At 45.5% G+C, this 16,022-nt stretch overlaps 1 protein-coding gene across 2 annotated transcripts in view; it reads right to left on the reverse strand.

Moving 5' to 3' along the window:
- Positions 1–12,825, reverse strand: part of LOC111928732 (fibronectin type-III domain-containing protein 3a-like) — a 38,891-nt gene extending 26,066 nt beyond the window's left edge. Inside the window, exons 1-2 of one of the 2 annotated variants that reach the window (XM_086850400.1) lie at positions 12,715–12,825; positions 8,060–8,137 (exon numbers count right to left, since the gene is read on the reverse strand). The gene's annotated coding sequence lies outside the window, so the exon portion shown is untranslated. Of the gene's footprint in view, positions 1–8,059; positions 8,138–12,434; positions 12,552–12,714 lie in introns of those variants that run through there. The other variant, XM_086850401.1, reaches the window with a different exon arrangement.
- Positions 12,826–16,022: the final 3,197 nt, after the last annotated feature.

Below are 16,022 nucleotides of genomic sequence, written 5' to 3' on the forward strand. Positions count from 1 at the left end.
TGAGGTTGCCCTGGAGCCTTCTCTTCTCCAGGTGAGCACCCCCAGCTCTCCCAGCCTGGCTCCAGAGGGACTCCAGCCCTTGGAGCAGCTCCGTGGCCTCCTCTGGACTCTCAGAGCAGCTCCAGGTCCTTGCTGTGCTGGGAGCCCAGGGATGGACCAGGTGGGGTCTCACCTGAGCGGGGCAGAATTCCCCCCCTTCCTCCTGCCCATGCTGGGAGCGAGCCCTGGAATCACAGGGTTCTGGGGGCCAGGACATGGCCAGCCTCTCCTCCACCAACACTCCCGAGTTCCCAAGTTTCACATCATCCCTAAAACTCTGTCAGTGATTCCAGGCTTCCTCTAAACCCTTGGATTTACCCCAAACCAAGTCAGCTTGGAGAGGAAAATCCAGCTGGGGGGCTGTTCATGGACCCACCCACCAGGAGAACTGCATCAAAGAGCTGCTTGGTCCCTGAAGCCACTTTATTCCAGCAAATCTCAGGAAGAGCAGCTCAAACTGCTTTTGCCGTGGTTTGTTCTTGGCAGTGAGGGATTTATCATCCCCAGGAACTATTCAAATGGTCAGGGGAAAAAAAAAAAAAGACCCAAGGAAAAAAGTACAGTCCTGGGAATTCACAGGCTGCACTGACATTAAAGATGAGCTAATACACTAAATCTTAAATTCTAGACTAAAAATAAGCAAGAAAAATCCCATCTGGAAGCATTAAAGACCGGGCAAATTTTGTAATTTATAGGATTAAACTGAAGTTTAGTGACTCATTAAATAGCAATCAATAGCAGAACTTGTAGAGGTGTCTCTACAGCTTTGTCACCCTGTTCTGGAGATTTTTGACTCAGTCTGGAATTACAAAGATTAAATTTAAGAAAGGTTACATTTTGCAAGGGTACTTCTGGCCTGATTCATTTTTTTGCAGTGGTTTCTATTACACATCAGCTAAAGGTCATTCCCAAACCTGGGCTGAGCTGAGGGATGAATTCAGCCCACAGAGCCACAAAAAAATAAAATAATTGGCATTAATCATCTCAGCAACAAACCTGAAGCTGGAAGAAGTGATAGTGGGTAACACATTTCTAAGTTAAATAGCTTAAGCTTTTGTTTTCAAAGATTATTCAACATCTAAAAAGCTGAAATACAGCAATTTTTCACAATAAAACGTATTTTAAACTAAATAAACCAAATCCGTATTGTAAAAATGGACCCTGAGATGTGTATTGGAGTAATTCAATAATCTCATGCAACATGGTTGTGTTCCCATATTCAAAAGAAGGCAACATTTTTCCAGGGACACTCTTACCCTACAAAAGATTCTAGGAAAAACAGAAAATCTCCAGGACTGCCCTTCCAGCAAACAATTCCCGTCCACAGAGGCTGGGCCTGACCTCACTTCCTGCCACAGTAAAAACGCCGAGCTCTGCAAGGCTCCAGAATCAACCTCCCCTTGCATCCAGCCCGAATTCCGCCCCAGCAGAGCCGCTGGAGCACGGCCAGCTCCCGAGGAGCCGCTCAGTGCTCATTGATTCCGGGCTCGGATTTCCATGGAAAACAGCTCTTCATGTTCAGGATGGAGCGGAGCAAAGGGAGCTCGTGAGGGCTGTCTGATATGGGATCATCCCGCATCAAGTCTGGAAAACATCAGGGGTTCACATGAGAGAGTCAGAAATGCTAAAATTGTCTCTGATGGTTTGGATCCAAAGGGAATAATGAGTAATTCCAGGGCAGTTACAGACAAATGGCTGGAGTTGGGGATCTTAGACTCCATAATGACTCCATAAATGTTCTGTAAACTCCTGGGAAGAACTCCCGGCATTCCTGAGCCTCCTTTAGCCATTCCCAACGTGCAGCTCGGGATGAGGCACCACATCAGCTCTGTCACTTCCACTTGAATGACACAGGAGAAACAACTTCAAAATTGTCACAGCAATATCTGAAAGGAAGGTTCTGGCCACAAGAATCTTCCGGGATAAACACATCATTCCTGTTTTATCCAGAGTTTTTGGAGTAGTCACCACTAATTTACAATCTACAATTTACAGATGTGTTTCTCTTTAGAAACTGACAATGAATTTGCCAGTATTTACTGCAGGACGTGTAAGAACAAAAAGATTGTGCATTTCTTAACTGTAATATGAAAGAAATGAGAAAAAATTAATAAACTAAAAAAATACCTTTTTCATTGGAATTGTATCCTTTAGTCATGTTATCTATAGTGAGATTATCTATTGTGCAAACGTGTTGCAGGATTATGAATTTAGCAAGTTTCAAAGTTCCTGTTGTCTCACATTAAATATTTTCCTATTATATTAAAATATATTATATTAATATTATATTATATTTCTCTCCAGAAAACTGTCACACAGACTAAATGGGAGGAACACTGCAGACAGGCATGGATCAGCTTCATTCCACTGTCCACAGAAGAAACCAAACAGATTTCATAAATAGTGAAAATTAAGTTTATAACCCCAGACAGAAGCTGTCCCAAAGGCTGGATTTTCATTACAGTAAGTGCTGAATTTAAGATGAGAAAGTTCCTATTCCAAGGAGCTTATTACTTAAACTGAGACTTTATTTTTTAAAAAATACACCATGCCTGAGTTAGAAAGAACAATGTGTCCAGGAAGGAGAGCTTGAAATTCAGCAGAGACTTCCTGATTTCCAGGGTCAGTGCCTTATGCAACCTGCCAGCCTGATCCTAAATTTTCATTTATTGCAGGAAGTAAACTACTGTAATATTGCTCTTGATTAAAAGCAGTATTGTTTAAACACCTAAAGCTTTACTTACACCTTTTTATACTGACAGAATTACTAATTAGTATTAGATAATATATAATATTAATATATAATATTTATATTAATATTAATAATATTAATATAATATAATTATATAATTATATTTATTAATAATATTAATATTATATAATATATAAAAGGTAGCAAATATATTTTCTCTGAGCAGAGGGAAAACCCCATGTTCTCTGATAAAGATATTATTTGTTATTGCCATGCCTTAAAATCCAGATCTCCTGCAAACTGAAGCTCTGAGTATTTTACCCTCCACTCTGTCAGTTCAGTTTTCCATCACTCGTCTCCAAAGGCTGTTAAAAAAAACAACCACGGAGCCATCCCCAACCTCAGGCTAAGGAATAACCTTGTCAAAAAGATCCAATTAACAAGAAGAATTAAAAGATCCTTTTCTTTTAATTATTAATTATATCCAAGGAATAACCTTGTCAAAAAGATCCAATTAAGAAAAGAACCTTAATTACAACTCCTAAAAAACCCAGATAACCCATGTAATTCTAAAGCAGGAAAAAATGGGGAAATAAGACCCAAGCTGCCCTCTCCCACCCATTTTTTTCCAATAAACAGCATTAACGAGGTGTTGAAGGTACCATCCCAATCCTAAAATAGTTTGGACCACACGTGAGACCTGCTGGGTGGACTGGGTTTACTTTCAGCAAGATTACAGAAGCTCAGTTACAACCTGAGCTCTGGAGGGACCACCCCTGCTCCATAAGTCATCTGTTCCCCACTAAATCCATGTTTTGATTAAAATCCTGGAAATCATTTATAACGGCTCCCAAGGGAATTAGGCCGCAGCATCTTGTGGGAAGTTTGGCTTCCAGCCAGGAGGGCAACACAGCCTTGAGCCTAAAAATGCTCCTCATGATTTACCCAACAAATGGGCTCAAATATTCTCAATATTGAGAGAGCCTGCCTGAAAAATGCTCCTCATGATTTACCCAACAAATGGGCTCAAATATTGTGACTATTCAGAGCTTGATCCAGGGGTGACCTTGACCCACATGAGGTCTGCAACCCCAGGAAAACAAGAAAACCTCAACAAAATTCCACCCCAGTTCCACACACACACAGGACAAGGCTTCCACACTCTGCTCCAAGTGTTTGTGCTCAGCACTGACCAAATTACAGAAGGATTTTTAATTTGGTATTAATGCTCATCTCTCAGGCCACTGTGAGACCTCAACGCTCCTAAAATTCTCCCTGGAGGAGGATTAAGATTGGGATGGAAATTTTATTTCCCAGTCACCCTAAAATCCCTCAAAGCACCCAGAAACAGCAGATCCAACACAGCGAGGCCTCGGCAGCTCTGACCTGAGGGATGCGATCAACTTCCACCCTCCCTCACCCCTCTGGATCAGGTTCCTGAGGGAGCGTGCCAGGAAAGCCATCACACAATTGTCCCCTGCAGCCTCCCACAGCAGCTCCCCGGCACTCCAGGATTGTTTTCCAGCCTGAAACTCCATCCCTCAGGATTCCAGGAGACAAAGAGGCCAATGCCCACCCTCCAGGCTTACACACGTTTTTCCAAGGGCAGCGTAACTTCCTGCTGCTCTTCGCAAAAGGAACTCCACTGGCAAGAGCTGGGCAGAAAAGCTCTGTCAGTGGCCAGAGTGCATTAATTTGATTTGAGCTGTTATTTAATATTATGCTCACATTAAGGTCATGCCTGCCCTCAGAATTATTCATTTAGGAGGCCTGTGAAGTTGGCAATAACAGTTTCTATAATGCAAACATGACATAACTTTTAGATAAATATTTTCCTTTGTTGTTTTAGTTCTTTTATGGCTTTTCTCTTGTTGCCAGAAAAGCAGAGTTGAATCCTGAGCACTTCTGCGCTGCTTCCTAAGTGACCAATCCATAAACCAAAACCTAGGAGGAGTTCCTGAAAGGTCCTATTCCCGTCCTAATCCTAATCCTGCTTCTACAAATGTTCAGAGAACTGAGCAGCTCAAAGGACTGAGCCATTAAGGCGCTTCATTCGTATTTCAGCTTAACAAAATAAAGGGATTGAGGAACTTTCTAGCTGCAAAAATGTTGTTACAAAAAAAAAGAAAAAGAAAAAATAATTAAACATAAAACTACATTTTTTCTACCTGTTAGGAAGGTGATACCTTCTGGAATAAGCCAAGGTGCCCATTTTTAATGCCACACAAAGCAAAAAATTTCAAGCTTAAATTAAAAAGCCTTTATGAAATGCAATTTAACAATGGACTTCTTTAAATATGATTTTCAAGTGTAAAACTGTGAATTTAAAACCACATTATTCTGGTTTTTTTAGGCCTTGAAGTTTATTTGCACATTAACCATATACTATGGAAATTCTACATCCAAATGGTTCTCCAAACCACTTGGAAGCTATGGAAGTAACAGACACAACAGTCCACGGAAAAGAAATCCCAAAAAACTTCTACCCAGAGGCACAAGCCAGAGCACAAGCCCTTGTGTGTGCCTCAAATTCTCTCTTGGATCTGAAGTGGTCAGCTAAAAAGCAGCTGGAATTCCCACCTGGACGTACCACAGAGCTGGGCAGATGAAACAAAGCATTTCCAAGCGTGCCAAAGTTTGCCAGCTGGGAACTGCAAGTTCCTACAGGGAACTGCACCCGCTCCAAGGCTCCAAATTCAGGAGAAGGATCTGCATAAGTGAGCACAGTTATTCTCCATGGGACAAATTTGTTTTGAAGTGGAAGGTAAAACTGAAGCCATTTTGTGGTAATTTTTTTCCCTGAAAATAAAAAAATTCTGCCCATTTCCCAGATTCCAGGGGAAAAGTTGTGTTTGAAAGCCTGGAAGCAACCCAAAGGAATGGCTGCTGTATGTGCCGACACGTTCCCTCCAACTGGAACACATCATTCCACAGCACCTTGTTCATCCCAGTCCCTCCCTCCAGCCAGGAACACCCAGCTCATGGCAAGGAATATTAAAGTATTTTTAAAAGCTTTTTTTAGAATATTAAAGGACTTAGGAAGAACTGGGGAATTTAAGTGCACCCTAAGCTTGGCTGCTCTGCTTTGTCCTATGCCAGGTGCTCAAACCTGGATGAAACGTCCTGGAATTGAGCCAGGAAAGCACCAAAACCGAGCCCTTTTTAGTGACAGAGCTGGGTGATACCTCTATGAATTTGGGGAGCATTATGGGATGGCAGACATACACAGCTGGTATGAGACAGAAGTGATCCAAAAGCTCTTGCCCAAATGCTTGCGTTCCACATCTCCACCAATTTATTTACTTTAAATTCGACTCAGGGAGGGCAATCATGCAGATTATGAAAACCAACAGCAACCAGGCCATTTCCAGGAAAGGTTCCCTACCATGAGACAGCTCAGAGCAGTCAACTCCTGTCTAATCCAACAAAAAAGGAGTAAAATCAGGATTTCACAAGTGGAAGAACCAGGAGTTTGCTCCCAGATTTCTGCAGGCTCTAAGGAAGCAAAGGCTGATTTTACACCAGCTCTGATCTGCAAATCACCAGAGTGTTGGATGCAGCATAAACAGGCCTCTCTCATTTAACAACCCTCTTAAACCAGGACTTCAAAACCAAGCAGAAAAACCCAGCAAAAGCAAAGGATTTCTTCAAATTGGAGCAGATTAAGCAAACTCTGAGCATGGAGGAATTATTTTGGTACAGCAGCCGAAGACCTTTCCTTGCACAACACCAGAGGTTGGGGCTGTAACACTTTAGCTGAGCACTGGGTCAAACTGGGCTGGTTAGAACAGGTTACACTTAAATCCAGAGCTAAAACACACCAATAAATGACTGTAATTACCACAGCTGAGCAGTCTCGTGGCATCAGACCATGTGCACTTCTTTAGTTCATGGAAAATGCAAGGGAAAAATGCAAGTGAGAGATCATCCCCATGAGGCTGGAGCAGGAACACTTCCCTCAGTCAGGGTGACAGACCAGCACAGAGCCACTGCCACAGCTCAGCTGATGGCTGGCAACACCCTGAAATCGTTTGCTTCTGCATCTGAGCTTTGAATATTTATTTGTGAATCAACAAAACTGCTGGAAATTTGGGGATTGAATCACATTTTTATATAACTGCCTAAGTAGAAATGATCAGTTTTGAAAAACCTAAGGATGATAGCTTATGTAAGTTTTTATTAAGTTTATATTTTAAGAAATCCAGGCATTAAAAAGCAACATGCCAATTTACAATACACCAAAAGCTGTTTACATAATGTCTTCCTGAATCTGAATCAATCTGAATAGTTCCTCTAAATAAATTCTCACCTCTCACATTGAAACGGGCAAAAATACACACCTGGGTGACCAGATTAAAGCTTTTTTTAAGCAGAATCTGCTTAAAACCAACATGAACATCTTGCAAGTCCTTCAGGAGCATAAAACTCCTCCCATGAAAACATTAAACTGCCTTCACTCCTGCAAGTGACTGGAGATGACAAACCCAAGTGACACATCAGGGACACTTTAATACCTCACTTAGCAGAACTGAAAACAACTGATTCCCATGGAAGAGACATTAATGCTGAAGACATTTAATAAAGGACATGGAACAACAGATTAAAAAACTTCATCTGAATTTATAGAGCTGGATTTAACCTGGTTAAATGCTTTTCCTCCCTGAACACCTGAACAGACCCAGGGAATGCAGCATGATTATCACTTCTTTCTTTACGTCTTGTATGAAATCCATCTGCTGATCATGTTTTGCTTTCCAACATTCCTCCGCAAGTTTTTGACAGATTCCTTTCTGCTCTTCCAGCAGATCAGTTCCCTGACCTGACCAGTTCCATGAGAAGGAACTCAGTCCCATGATCTCCAACTAAAACCAAAGGATCTGAGCAAGGCACTACCAGAATGCTGTCACCCTCTCCAGCTGTTCCCTACACAGGAAATGCATTTGGCCAAAGACAGAATTTACTTTCTTTATCCAAAGCCTATTGTGCAATTCTCTCCAAGAAAAAAACTTCCAGCTAAGTGGGTGAAGGGAGAAGAAAGAGTAAGAAATGTGAAAATAGAGATAAGGCTGCCACATCACAAAATCAATAATATTCCTGTGGAACACAAAACTCTTCTTACCTCAAGAACTCAATCAGTTCCTCTTTCCCTAATTCATTTTTTTCCATTTGATAAGAAGTTGTCCAGAACTTTCTTCCAGAAAAAAAAAGAGTCCTAAGTTTAGAGGTCTGTCAAATACATTAATTTCAACTTAAAGTGTTACTTAGAGACTTAATGAGAAAATAAACACTTCATAAAATCTGGGAGAAACCTAAATTCTGTGTAATTACCGTTGCCACTCTCCTGACTTGGAATTCCTCCTGGTGAGTGTTCCAGTGCTTGCTGCAGAGCTGTCCTCAAGCTTCTTTCTGCAGGCAAAAAACAACACATTTTCATGTTAGTGCCTTGGCAAATGTGAAATCTGAAGAAAAACAAGCTGCAGGGAATGCCAGAGATTCATGAAAAGAGCAGGAGCCAGGAGGGGACAGGCAGTGGTAACTGCACTGGGGAGTTCTTTGGATATAACTGGATTTATTTAGTTACCTGCTTCTGTACCTGTTCTACTCCTCAACATGGCAATAAAGACAGAAAAATCAGGTTCCAAACATATCCAAATTTAGATTGTCATGAATCCATTTGCCTTCTGATAAGGGCCATAAAAAGACATAAATTGTATATAAAGCTGGAAATATGATCCCAGTTGGCTGTTACGGGGCAGCACAACTTTATCCTAGAAACTGCTCCACTAAAGATGCTCCAGCAGAAGGAAATTAACAGCTCCAGGAGTCATTAAATCACTTCAGATGTTGCATTTAATAATGCAAAAATCACCACCCTTCTCAAGCTGCATCCAGCACTAAAACACTTCCTAAAATATCTGCACAATGAGCCCTCTTTTGGCCCTCCAGACACAGGAAGTTGTTGCAGGGATCAGTCAGTCCCTAACATTGTTTTTCACTGAACTATTACGGTTGGATAAGGTCTCCAATATCATCAATTCCGACCTGTGCCCCACCTTGTCACCAGCCCAGAGCACTGAGTGCCACCTCCAGTGGACACCTCCAGGGATGGAGACTCCAAACCTCCCTGGGCAGCCCCTTCCAACACCTGGCCACCCTTTCCAGGAAGAAATTCCCCCTGAATCTCTGAAGATAAGGCTCAGGCAGGTGCAGTGTGTTCTGCAGTTTTACTGAAACATTCCAAGAAATCTCAGTCCTGGTGGCTCCCCAGGCTGCCTGGAGAAGCTCCCACACAGCAATCCATTGTCCTTGTCACCAAAAAGGTGATACTGTCTTCAAGTCACCCTGATGACATCACCTGAAGATGCTTCTGAAGTCACAACCTAACAAATGTTCCTCCTGAGCCACTTTAAATGAGACACTGGAAAAACATTGAATATAAAGCATCAGGCCCCAGAGTGAATCTTGGGCAAAAGGAGGCATTTTCCACATCAATCAAGATCCTGGGAACAAGGGGAGATTTACATTAGGATTGAAAGGGCCGAAGGGCTGGGAGCCAGTGGTCTGTCTGTGCTGGTCAATACACAGAAAGGATTGTGTTAGCACCACTGAAAGAATAAATTATCGCTGCTTTTACAATAAGCTCTTCAAGAATGCAATAAAGAGTTCAGTGTGTGCTCCTCACTCAGGAATCCAAAACTTTTCAGTGAAGGTCTGGCTTGCAGCAAAGATAACAGCTGAAAACCAACCATCTTGACCTTGGGAAGCTTCATGACAACGTGCTAAAAACAGGTGAAAAAATGCACAGGTTCCTGCTCCCACATCCCCCAGCCTTGAGGCCTGAGCCTGGAGCAACCCCAGGTTTAAATACTGACAGTTCAGACCTGATGCTTTCAGACAGACCAAAATTAGAAGTGAGAAATGTAATTTTTTTTCCTCAAGCCTCTTGCCTGTTGCAGGATTACTAATATTGAGGTTTTCTCATCTGCTTTCAGATATAATTTTAAAATAATTCTCCGATTCAATGAAATCATGACAGGAAATTAATAAAATATGGAACTAGGGAAAGAATTCTTACAATATTTCATACCAGCTCCTGACTTAGATGAACAATATTAGAAGAATGTCTTCCCAGTCATGTATTTCCTTCTAAATATGACAAGTTTCCCAAAGGTGGAAATAGCAAGTCACCAAATAAAAATGCCACTCTTTCAAGCTTAAAAGATAAAATTCAATTTGCATGAAATTCACCCAAGGCCAGGCAGAATGGGAGTAGAATACTGGAATTTTTCCTGTCTGCACAGTCCATATGAAATATTGTTGTTTTGAGGACCAGACCTTTCCTAAAAATAACCATAAAAGATGACAATTGTTGGCAGGGGTGGGACAAGCCCCAAAGTTAACAGGATGCCAATGCCAACCTCCAAAAACAACAACCAAAAGGTTGTGAAAAAGAGTTCTACAGAACAGTTACATCCAGATTTGGTGTCAGTGCAACATCAAAGAGAGGTGCAGTTTGTGATCAAGGCTTGTGGCAGGAAACGGATTTGTGCAGACAAAGTTATCTTTATTCTCTTTCAAGGTGAATCCTATTGTTTTAAACCATTCTAACATCCAAAGCCATTGAAGAGAATGAACCACCAAACCACCACCAAAAATCAGCTGTCACAAGAGAAGAGCAGGGAAAAGTGGTTTTTGTTGTGCACATCCCCAGCCTAAGGAGCTGAAATTATTCCACTGCATTGTCAAAGTGCTGCTTCATTCCAGCTAGGGCCAAGTTTTCCAAAAACTTGCTGCAACAATCCTGAGCTACAGCTGAGTGAGTAACTTGTAGGAGCTTGCTCTAGGAGGTGTGTGAGCCATCAGTCCCAGCCCTGCTTATTTACAGGCTGCCCCATGAAGGATCCCAAAGAGAGATCTGGGATCCAGTGAATTAGTTCAGCTCTCTAGAAAATGTGATTTATTTGATCCCAGCTGAGAATAAATGATTCCCAGACAACAACGGCGCTCCAGAACTTTCCAAGATTTGGAAACGGGAAGGTAAAAAGCGCAAAAAGAGAGGAGAGTGTAATAGCTGGCTGCCTTTCAACATCCATGAACACACACTGAGCCCTGAGAAAGTCAACATCTTTGCCATTTTACCACCTTATCCTTTTTCACAAATTACATAAACTAAGGGAAGGAATGCAAGTGTGGGAAGCAACTCAGGCTTTGCTTCTTGCTCACACAGATACTGAACCAAACACAAAGTACTTTCTTCTACACTGGATCTTAACTCCAAGGTCAATTTATTGGCTTAAAATACAGAGAGGATGCTTCCCTGGTTCAAATGCTAATCTGAGGCTCAGGAAATCTAGATTCAATTCCCTGCCTCACCACATACTTCCTGTGCGACCTTGGGCCATAAATATTTCAGTGCCTCAGTCTTTCCATCTGTGACTGAGACAGTATTTCCCTATTGAACCAAGTGTTGTAAAGATAAATACATTAGGAAAACATCAGGAATCACAGGCCACAGCCATACGTGGAGCGGGCTGCTGGGGAACTTATCTGTGTGTCAATATTCCCAATCAGGCAGCAGGGAAAGCAAGAAAAGGCTGCCGATGTGAAAAAATTTAACTAGTACAGGACAGGGAGAAGACATAAAGTATCAGCAGAACAGACAGAAACTGAAACCTCAATTATTAATTACAGAAAATTTCCATCATTCCAACCAAGTTTTGAACAGAAACGAAACTCAGAAACCAGCTGGGCAAGCTGTGAAGGGAGCAAATACACCTGCCAGCAATGCACATTATTGCCCTGTTTTCGGAGATTATCACACTAAATACCTCAGATTTGAGGTGGCAGAGGGGCTGCTGAGTCTGGGGGCAGAGAACCCCTGGAGACTGTCCCCGAAGGGAAGCACCCACTGCTGAAGTCCCCAGCCCTTTGTGAGACGCATAAATAGGAGTGGGCAGAGAGCGGCCCCAGTGGGGTCCCCACTACTGCTGTCCCAAGGCGGAGAGGAGACACAGCGGGAAGGGGGAGGGCAAGACATGGTCAGCAGCCAGGCAGGGGCTGACAGGAGTGACCTCCCCCTGCCCCGAGCCCAGGAGGACGCGGGGGAGGTGTCTGGGACCGGAGCTGCGGAGCAGCCAAGGGGAACAACTACAAGGCTACGTGGCATTCGCAGGCAGCGGCTGCCGGGGAGGGAGCACGGGGGGGCGGCCAGGGGGGACCTGGGGGGGACGACTGCACATCGCAGCCCCTCCTGCCCCACGAAACAGGAGGATAAGGAGAGGAAAGGGAAAGAAGGCGACGGAAAATCTGTGCGCTGGGGAGCGGAACGGGAACGGGCAGGGGGAAGCGCGACCCGCGGCGCGGGCTGGCATTAACCCCGTCCGGGCAGGCTCAGCCGGGAGCCCCCGCCCGGCCGGGCCCGGCCCCCCAGCACCGGGAGTCCCTTTAGGAGCGGCTCCCCAGAACCCCCGTCCCCGAACACGCCGGCTCTCCTCGGGGGATGCCCGCGCTCCATCGGGCAGCGCACCCAGACAGATCCCGGCCGTCTGTCCCGGCCACCCTGAACCCTGCCTGCCCCGCGCCCCGGCCACCCCATGCGCCTCGGGCACGGCACCGCATCCCATCCCAGGCACCCCATCTCATCCCGCTCACCCCATCCCGCCCCATGTCCCGAGACATCGGATCGCCTTGGATCCTGCCCCACCTGCGCCACGTCCACCCCCGAACCTGCCCCACAGCCCGAGCTGTTCCCCCGCCGCAGAACACCCTTCCCGTCCCCGGGCTCCCGCCGGTCCCTCCAGCCGCCCCCGCCCGGCTCCGCGCCGCCTCCCGCCCTCCGCTCGGCGGGGCTCCGCTGCCGGCACTGCCCACCCCGCCCCGGCTGGGCACCGCCGCTCTCTCCGCCCCGAGGAGCAGCGGAGCCCGGGAAAGGGGTCGCAGGGAGCGGCCCTCGGCGGTGCCCGTGCGCTCCCGCCGGCACTGACCGTGTACCCCGCGGGCTCCGCCGCCTCAGCGCCCGCCGCCCGCCCGCGCCGCCATCATGGAATGCGCGCACCGCGCCTGCGCCGCCGCGCCGCCGCCGGCCGGGGGCGGGCGGGCGCGCCAACCACAACCCGCGCGGATTCGCGGCTCCCGGACACCCGCGGCCGCCGAAAGCTGCGCGGGGGGGCGGCCCCGACGGGCCGGGGTGGTGGCACCTGGAGTGGGGGGAGTGACCTGTCTGGGCACTGTCTGTCCCTGCCGGACACCGCCCGCCACCCCCGGACACTGTCCCCTAGGCAGTCTGGTCCCTTGATCACTGTCTGTCCCCCTCAGGCACTGCACTGTCACCCCTGGACGCTGTGCCCTGGTCACTGTCTGTCCCCGTTGGGCAGTGTCACCCCCGGCACTGTTTGTCACCTCCGGACACTGTCACCCCCGGGCGCTGTTTGTCACCCCCGGGCGCTGTTTGTCACACCTGGGCACTGTTGGTCACCCCAGTGCTCCACCTGTGTCACCAATACATGTCCCGACCCTTTCGGGGGTCTCCAGTCTCCATCCCCCCCGTGCCACTGCCAGGATGAGCTGGGGGTTTCCCCACTCTGTACATTCCACCCCACAATTTGGGGGGTCACAGTCCGTGCCTGACCCTAAAACTGTGTCATAACACAAAAAAACCTTTAATGGTGACAGCATGGATGAGAGGGGATGGTCCCGAGTGAGTGGGCAAAGGGAGGGGGAAGCAGAGGTTTCATCACTGGTTGTGCCAGGGAAGGTTTAGTTGGATATTAAGGAATATTTCTTCCTGGGAAGCGTTGTCCAGCCCTGGCACGGCATCTCCAGGGCACCCATCCTGCACTGAGACCCCATCCTGGAGGAGTCCTCATCCCTGGAAGGATTTAAGATCCCTGTGGATGTGGCACTTGGGGACAAGGGCTAGTGGTGGCCTTGGCGGTGCTGGGGAGTGGTTGTACTCAGTGGTCTTGGGGGTGTTTTCTGACCTGAATATTCCTGTTATTCCATGATCCTGTGTATCCTGACAGGCAGCTCCATTCCCATGTTCAGCCTCAGAGCATCCCAAGCCCTGCTGCAAAGAGGATCAAGGGCAGGGACTGAAAAAAAACCCTCCTGGGCTGCAGAGCCCTCTGGCACATCCATTTTTTCCCCTGCCAAATACTGTACCGATAAATCTTACACTCGTCACCCTATTTCCACCAGGCAGTTCACACAATACATTTCTATTAATGTGTTTTTAAAAGTGTATCTCAAACTTGCTTAAAGCAGCAATTTCAGAGATATTCTGTGTGGAATTCAGCTCCGCGTGGATGTAAAATAAATGTGACAGCTGTGCTTTTATACAAGCCCCACTAAACTGTGGATCACAGCAGATAAAGGTCACACTTGACATTTATATGCAACATAATAAATGTGTATATATAATCTATATAATAGACATAGAAAGACTAACCTTGTAAAATGAATGAGCTTGTGTTTACCCCCAGATTGATCTTGGATGTGTTCATAATGAATATAGAAATTTTTATGATGAATGGAAGAAATTGTTCCTTAATGTCAGAGAATTTCTCTCAGGAGACCGGTGGAAGGGGTTTATTTGCCAGAACGAACACCCTGTGCTGGACAAGACTAAAATAAATTCCCATCCATCTTTTAAAACAAGCAGGCCCTGGTAAGAATGGACAGAAGTGGTGCTGGCTGCTGAATTTTTAAGCAATTAATAGGTTACCTTGTTAAATAAAGGCCAAAAACAAGTCTCAGGGTAACTTTAACATTAATTTTACTCATATAGGCCCATAAAATGATTATATTCCCTGCTAATTTGGAACAAACAGTGAAAGAACATAAAATCTGTTGCATATGAAAAGCAAAATGCTGTAGCTGAATCCATGGAAAATTCCAGGTGGAAAAGGCAGGAGAAACCTTTTCCTTTTAACAAAATCATTGGTGAATTCTCTGCAGTAAATTTTCCTCTTCTTTCTACCCTTCCATGAGTTTTCCTGCACATTTGTGACTCCTTGCCTGATTCTTTTCCCTGTGGAATGGTGTGGATCAGCACATCCCGTGTTTTATTACGGTTGATAAGAACCTATAAATTTGCCTATAAAGTAGATTGAAATCTTCAGACAAAGATTTAGGGGAGTAACTATTTGCTCCTTTGTTCTGAATTTCACCATGCTTTTGTCCCTGATACTAAACTCTGAATTTCACTGATGACCCCAAATGGAAGTCTTTAATTCCAGCTCCCATTTAAGTCTGGGAACACCTCAGGAAAGGTGGAAGACCAGACCAGCACAGGACTCAGTGAGTGCAGACCTGCTTTAGGAACAGAAAGTTGGTTAATAATTTCACCTTTGAGAGAATTCCTGGAATCTTCAGCACTCCATCTCAGGAATCTTAGAACTCCACAGGCTCTACCTAATCTGCAGTGCCCTGGGGATTTCATTCTGAAGTGAAATATTTGGGCTTAATTTTTGGGAGATCTCCTGAAACTGACCCTCCAGATGGGATTTGGAAATCTGAAACGCTCTGCACCAAATGAATTTTGCTGCTGGAAGCAGAGATTCAAGGACTGTTTTGACTTCCCAGGCTTGGTATTTATCCTTTGCCAGCTAAACCTCACAAGTTGTGACTAGAGGTGGTTGTGATCCCCCGTGGTGATGTCCTGTGCCTGATATCCAGAATAAAGGAGGTCCTTGGGAGGGAATGCTGAACATTCTTTGCTCTGAAAGCTCCTGGACCCTCCAGCTTTGATAAGGACAAGAATTCCTTTGTAGGTAATAACACAGTGCAGAAAAATCCTTTTCCTTTCCCTCCAGCCTTTCCTTAAATCAGTTGTTTCTCCTTAAATTTTCCATTTAAAATGGACCTTATATCCTAACAAGGTCGATCCAGCAAAGCGGTGGAGAAACTTCTGGAGTCACAACTCGTTTTAAACTCCAAGTGTGACTGCTATTCCCACACCATGGAAAAGAAATGACCCAATGTTTGCTGCCTACACCCAGACTGCCATGGCAGGACAGTGAGGGAAAGCTGCTTTTTACAGCTGGAACTGGACAGGGAGATGAGGCTGGAGGCAGAGGCGGGATGTTCCAGACGGAAAAGCCGCATGGGAGGAATATTTGGCATGAGGAGAGCAGTGACCAAACTGCCTGGGAGGAAGGCTCTGATTAAATGGGTCAGGAGTTACACGGAACAAGGCTGAGGGCAGCTTTAACCCTTATTTTGAAATTCCTGGAGAGCCACAAGGACCGTGCAAGGACAGCGGGTTCCACACACGGAGGCAGCGACTGGTTTG

Source organism: Cyanistes caeruleus, chromosome 14, assembly GCF_971803275.1.
Source record: "Cyanistes caeruleus chromosome 14, bCyaCae1.hap1.1, whole genome shotgun sequence".
Taxonomy (NCBI): Eukaryota; Metazoa; Chordata; class Aves; order Passeriformes; family Paridae; genus Cyanistes; species Cyanistes caeruleus.